The sequence below is a fragment of the Rhineura floridana genome, chromosome 1 (genome assembly GCF_030035675.1).
Source record: "Rhineura floridana isolate rRhiFlo1 chromosome 1, rRhiFlo1.hap2, whole genome shotgun sequence".
In the NCBI taxonomy this organism is placed as follows: Eukaryota; Metazoa; Chordata; class Lepidosauria; order Squamata; family Rhineuridae; genus Rhineura; species Rhineura floridana.
The window spans coordinates 293,648,877-293,655,918 of NC_084480.1; the positions used below are offsets into that span (position 1 = coordinate 293,648,877).

At 47.6% G+C, this 7,042-nt stretch overlaps 1 pseudogene; it reads left to right on the forward strand.

Moving 5' to 3' along the window:
• Nucleotides 1–6,677: 6,677 nt before the first annotated feature.
• LOC133375758 (5S ribosomal RNA) lies at nt 6,678–6,795 on the forward strand (annotated as a pseudogene).
• The last annotated feature ends 247 nt before the right edge of the window (nt 6,796–7,042 follow it).

Genomic DNA, 7,042 nt, shown 5'->3' on the forward strand with positions numbered 1-7,042 from the left:
GAGGAGCAGGGCTGGCACCAGGCATGACTGGACCCTTGGGCACCAGCCTGCCCTGTGCCTGCAGCGCCATAGCCCAACACCCCCCTATGCAGGAGACATGGAGCTAACCTTGCTGCAGATCTTGGAGAGGGAGCTCCCCGACAACCCCCCACTCCAGACAGCACAGGCTTCAAAAAGCCTGTACACACACCCCCAGCTACATCTCGTGTCATGTGAATGATGTGTGCGCAAAACATGCATGCCTACCATTATCCAAGAAGGTGGTGAGGCCATCAGCCCCTTAGGGAAGCCCCCGCCATCATCTTGGGTGATGGCAGGCATGCATGCACAGTGAGCATGGCTTTCACGCTGACAGGAGAGGTAGGTGGGACATGCAGGTGGGTTTATTGAAGCCTGCACTGTCTGTATGGCAGGATGCCTAGAAACTCTCTCTCCATGATCCATGGCGGGGTTGGGTTGCAAGACCCAATACTGCCGTGGATCATGGAATGGGAGCACCACCCTCCCATCCTAAGGAGGGATCCTTTAGGAGCCCCTCTGGGCTGCAGGTTCTCTTGGCCAGGGCCCAACCTGGCTGCCCTCTGGTGCTGGCCGTGCTGAGAAGGCCACATATAAACATTGCCTGTAGGCTACTCCTGTACTAAAAGGAGCAGGGTGGACATTCTTATTCATCTGCCTGATAGGACGGAACAGCTGCAGGGCCTCAGCCAGAGTGAAGAGTGGGGAAAACAGGAGGTTATAAAAAAGTCTGAAAGAGGGGGAGAGGTGTTTTGCCAAATGCCTAGCTCCTAGTGAGGCACAAAGCAAATTAGTTAGAAATTTCAGGATGCAATGAACACTTCTGGTGGTGAAGAAGTTAAATGGTTTATTGAAGCAAGCTGTTTACATTGAGTTGTCTTTGCAGGCAATAAAAACTCTAAAACAAAACTAATGGCTAGGGTCCCTCCCCCCCTTGCCCTTATCTTATGTTTGCTTAGTAGGCTGGAAGCCTCATGAACAGCACAGTGAGGACTCTTGCTTGAAATTCTGCTTTCTTGACCTCTTGAGGCTTAATCTTTTTGTTACTTTGAGGCATTCCTAGATGCTACTTTGAGGTTAATCTCCCTGATCTAGTGGTCCTTTATTTATACCCAAAAGACCCTCTGGGAGAGGGCACGTTATGCCTGTGAAATCATCTTCCCAGCACCCAAGTTGCTAGGTCTCCCCCTCAGGTGACTTTTTGTTTACCTCTCCTGACCCTGCCTGTGCTACAGTTGTGACATGTGTTGCCAGCTTTTGTTCATGCCTTCCCCTGATGAGCTCATGGGCATAACTGCTTTATTTTGATTATCCAGAGTTTTGTTTACACAAGCAGGGTGAGAACATTCATAAACCAATTATGCTCACTGTCCCGTTAGAGCTTGGGAAAGCCATACAAAAGCCCACCTGGGGAAGCAGGAGTGTGAGACACAGTGATTGTTTTGGTTAACTGAACAACTTTCCTGAGTGCTGTTTTTGAACACAGAGTGAAACATTTTTTAGCTTATTATGAGAAAGCCTGTGTTTTAAGCTCTTCAGACTCTAATATGACAGTATGAAAAAAGCAATAAGCACCCCAATCAATCAGGGGTTTATTAATTCATGAGGCATGAATTATGGAGCAGGGGAATGTGGCATGCCATACTATCCCCTCAGCCTTCACATCGAGATTCTTCCGGAAATATGTGGCACTACAAGGGGGTAGTAGAAGCACAGGTCGGGATAGCGTGGCCTCTAGATGAGGTTCCACCAGGCAGAGAAAGGGGGCTGCCCTTTGCTCCCCTGCCATTTGCCATCTTCAGGCACTCCCCCCTATGCCAAAGAGGGGATAGTTGCATCCTAGGTTTACCCAACCCCCTTCTTCCATAGGAAGGCATAGCACTTCTGGACTTAAGCCCGCCAAGGCCAACAGCACAGAAGCCAGACATCTCAGGAGAGGAGGCCTATGGAAGGACCAAACCTTCTGGTGCAAGTAACCTGGGACATTGGTGGAACATAGGCAGCTGCCTTCTGCTTTGTGAGGCCATTGTCCCTCTAGCTCAGTACTGTTTACACTGACTAGCACTGCCTCTTCAGGGTTTCCAGCAGGATTCCTCCCCAGCCCTACCTAGAGATGCAGCGGATTGAACCTGAGACCTTCTGCAGGCAAAGCAGCTACTCTACCCCTGAGCTAGAAGTTGGCTTGTGAAGCAAGAGGCCTGAAATAAAGCCATACTAGCAGTAGACCAGGCGTGAGATTTTTAAGATATGGAATGCCTGTACAGCATAGCCATTCATATGGGACTGCTTTTATCAATGGGCTGGACAGCAAAGGAAGCTAATAAGTTTTCTCCTGACCCATCCACTCATTACTGCTGACTTTCCTCCTCCTCCTCCTCACATGTGCTAAAAGCTTTTTTCCAGGCTCCCACACTCAGGAGCCACTAACCAGTCTTCTGGACTCCCCATCTCATCATGCAACGCCACAGTGACGTCCCATTTTATTATCATAACAGGTTTACCATTGTCATATGCACATGCCAATAGTCAGGGTAGAGCTTTCATGATATGAATGCCAAATATGGGATGTCTTTGCAAGCTGTGATATTTCCCCTGCCCTACACTTCAGATATGTCTCTCCTGTCCTTCTGGCTCTGCATGACAGTGTCCAAATAGGACTGAGCCACTGCCCTTGCTTCCACTCCTCCTCTTCTTATCTTCCCCGGAGGTGGGGATGGCTGCACTCACCCTCCTTGTCACCTTCCTCGTGGCTTAATCCCCCCCTTTTGCTGTTGCTTTAGCAGTGGCAGTGCCAGCCAGGCTCACTGCCACCTCCCTTTCTGCCTCCCTTTAAGAAGGACCAAAGGGGTGGTGGTTTTCCTCAGAGTAGGGATGGAAAGCTCTGTCCATTTTGGTTCTTTCTGTTTCTCGTTTTTCCAGTCTTAAATTCAGTCCCCCACATTTCTGCAGCAATTTGAGGTTTCTTTTTCTAAAAATGCCCACGAAAATTCTTCTCCATTTTAGCAGAAAATTCTCCTACTAAACACATTGAGTTTTGACTAATGTACACATTTTTGCAAACACATTCTCCTAATATAATGCATTTTGTATGTTAATTTCATGAATATATTCATTTTAACGCACATTTTTACCCCTAACATATGCATTTATATAAACATTGGCTGGCTGGAGAACTACATCACAAAATTTGGTGAATTTTGAATGATGGCTGTGCTTGGGTTTTCATATTGTTTTGGAATGTGCAACTTTGATACATTCAAATGTGAACTAAATTGAATTTCCCCACGATCCCTATCTTAGAATGAGGCATTCTGGGTGGGGTGGCTCTGAGAGTGCCCTTGCTACCAGCGTGGTTTGCTGTGGAGGAGAAAAGTGATGCCTATTTTTTAAAAAAAGATTAATACCTTATTAGAATGAGGCAGGAACCGAGGAGAGCAAAGCAGAGACCCTCACCGACTGACTGGATGTCTGAGCAGCAAGAACAGCTGAGCCAGAAGTTGAGGTGAGCCACATGCCTGTGTGCGTGCACACACAGACACCAATTTGCCACACCCACTATCAGAGGCTATTGCCTCGGTTTGCTTGATGGAAGAGCTGGCCCTGATCCAGAGGCCCCAGAATGCATATTTTAGGTAGGTTTTGCAGCAGCATTCCAATAAAATAAAACAAAATTCTGCAAAACTGAATTCCCCACACAGGAAAGGTTTGCATGACCACTTCATTGTGGTTTGATGCAGCTTCACATGAGCCGAGGGTAAAGAATCAGAGCTCACTGGTACAGCATCTGCCTTGCATGCAGAGGGTCCCAGGTTTATTTATTTATTTAATTCAATTTTTATACCCCCCATAGCAAAGCTCTCTGCGCGGTGTACATCAAGTAAAAACACTTTATATTCAATTTAAAACCACCTGGTCATCAAATCAACAATTTAAACATACAGCAAAAACTAAGATTAACATAATTAAACCCATTAAATACAAGTCAAAAAGTAATTAGAAAAAGATGAACATATAACTATCTTTACAACATTAAATACAAAATACTAAAATACTAAAACGCCTGGGTAAAGAGGAAGGTTTTCACCTGGCGCCGAAAGGATAGTAATGTAGGCGCCAGGCGTACCTCGTCAGGAAGGGTGTTCCATAGTTCGGGGGCTGCTACTGAGAAGGCCCTCTTTCTTGTAGTCGCCTTCCGGGCGTCTTTCTGAGTAGGCACCCGGAGGAGGGCCTTCGATGTTGAGCACAGTGTACGGGTAGGTTCATATCGGGAGAGACGTTCCATCAGGTATTGCGGGCCCGTGCCATGTAAGGCTTTATAGGTTAAAACCAGCACCTTGAATCGGGCCCAGAAACATATAGGCAGCCAGTGCAAGCGGGCCAGAATCGGTGTCACATGTTCCGACCGCTTGGTTCCGGTTATTAATCTGGCCGCTGCATTCTGCACAAGCTGCAGTTTCCGAACCGTCTTCAAGGGCAGCCCCACGTATAGTGCATTGCAGTAGTCCAATTTCGAGGTTACCAGAGCATGAACAACTGAAGCAAGGTGTTCCCTGTCCAGATACGGGCGTAGCTGGGCTACCAGCCTAAGTTGGTAAAAAGCACTCCATGCCACCGAGGCCACCTGCGCCTCAAGTGACAAGGACGGGTCCAAAAGGACTCCCAAGCTGCGCACCTGCTCCTTCAGGGGGAGTGTAACCTCATCCAGAACAGGTCGAACATCCATCTGGTCAGGGGATCCATTTACTAACAGCATCTCAGTCTTGTCTGGATTGAGCTTCAATTTGTTCGCTCTCATCCAGTCCATTATCACGGCCAAGCATCGGTTTAGCACCTTGACGGCCTCACCTGAAGAAGATGAAAAGGAGAAGTAGAGCTGTGTATCATCAGCGTACTGATGAGAACGCACTCCAAAACTCCTGATGACAGCACCCAGCGGCTTCATATAGATGTTAAAGAGCATGGGGGACAGAACTGATCCCTGCGGAACTCCATATGGGAGCACCCAGGGTATCGAGTAGTGCTCCCCAAGCACTACTTTCTGGAGACGACCTGCCAGATAGGAGCGGAACCACTGCCAAGCAGTACCTCCAACTCCCAAATCCGCAAGCCTCCCCAGAAGGATGCCATGGTCGATGGTATCAAAAGCCGCTGAGAGATCAAGGAGAATCAACAGGGTTACACTCCCCCTGTCTTTCTCCCAACAAAGGTCATCATACAGGGCAACCAAGGCCGTCTCCATGCCAAAACCAGGCCTGAAACCCGATTGAAATGGATCCAGATAATCGGTCTCATTCAAGAGTGCCTGGAGCTGGGATGCAATCACCCTTTCCAGAACCTTGCCCAGGAATGGCACATTTGAATGGCCTGTAGTTATTCAAATTATCTGGGTCCAGGGAAGATTTCTTCAAAAGTGGTTTCACCACTGCCGCCTTGAGGCAGTTCGGGACCACTCCCTCACATAGTGAGGCATTAATCACTTCCCTGGCCCAGCCGGCAGTGCCATCCCTGCTAGCTTTTATTAGCCAAGAGGGGCAAGGATCTAACACAGAAGTGGTTGCACGCACCTGTCCAAGCACCTTGTCAACGTCCTCAAGCTGCACCAATTGAAACTCATCCAATAAAATATGACCAGACTGTGCTCCGGAGACCTCATTTGATCCCACTGCTATAACACTGGAGTCTAAGTCCTGACGAATGCAAGAGATTTTATTCTGGAAGTGCTTGGCAAATTCGTCACAGCGAGCTTTAGAAGATTCAATCACGTCCTTAGGGCCAGAATGTAAGAGCCCTTTGACAGTTTGAAAAGCTCTGCTGGACGGGAAATAGAAGATTGAATAGAGGCAGTGATATGTTGTTTCTTTGCTGCCCGCACTGCCCCAAAATACGTCTTATTATAAGCACTCACCAGTGCAAAGTTGCATTCGTCAGGAGTCCGTTTCCATCTGCACTCAAGCCGTCTCCTATGGTTCAATTCCCAAGTAGGGCTGGGGGAGAATCCTATCTGAAACCCTGGAGAGAGCTGCTAATCAGTGTTGATGGAACTGAACTAGATAGACCAAAGGTCTGACTGGTATAAGGCAGGGTCCCATGTTCCTACGAGGTTGGACTTCCCCTGCTGAGATGGTTGTGTGCACAAGGCAGAGCTGTTGTGACCCACCAAGCTGACAGTAAATCCAGAAGATGAATATGTTGGTGGGCTGTGTTTGATCCTGAGGTGGGTGTGCTTGACGTTTTGCAGGCCTGGAACAGACCCTTAGCGGTGAGGTATATTTTTTTCTAAAAAGGCATCAGAAACTGCATCGTCTCACCTAACATTGCAACTGCCTACAGAAATGTAGTGGATTTTTTTTTTTGCAGTTTAAAAAAGAGATGACATATGGCATACTATATAGAGCAGTATATTTCTGAAGTCAACAAGAAGTTTGGGCTCGCTCTCTCCTCCCCCCCCCGCCTTATGAGTGGCAGGTGAGGGGAGGTGGTTGTTCTTACAAAATCACCCAAAAACATATTTTGAGCTCCAGTAGAGTGAGCTAATTGGAACAAACGAACATCTGTTCTCCCTTTAAGGCAACCACATAAAGCCGACACCATTCTCAAGGACATCTGAAGAGAGTTTTAAAAATATCAAGACTGATTTAATGACTCCTAGTGATGATACCACCTACAGCCATACTACCCGAACACGCCCGATCTCATCTGATCTCGGAAGCTAAACAGGGTCAGGCCTGGTTAGTACTTGGATGGGAGACCGCCTGGAAATACTGGGTGCCGTAGGCTTAGAGGAAGGCAATGGTAAACCACCTCTGAATACCTCTTACCATGACAACCCTATGAATATATATATATATATATATATATTAAAAAGTTTCATAGGGTCGCCATAAGTCGTAATCAACTTGAAGGCATAAAAGAACAAATGATGGCACTGAGTGCTCTGCCAGTGCTCATGCCTCAGCACCCTCTCCCCCAGTCATGTGGAAGCGGGGGAGGACTGCACTGCCTGAGGCCGTACTTCCCTTTTGGG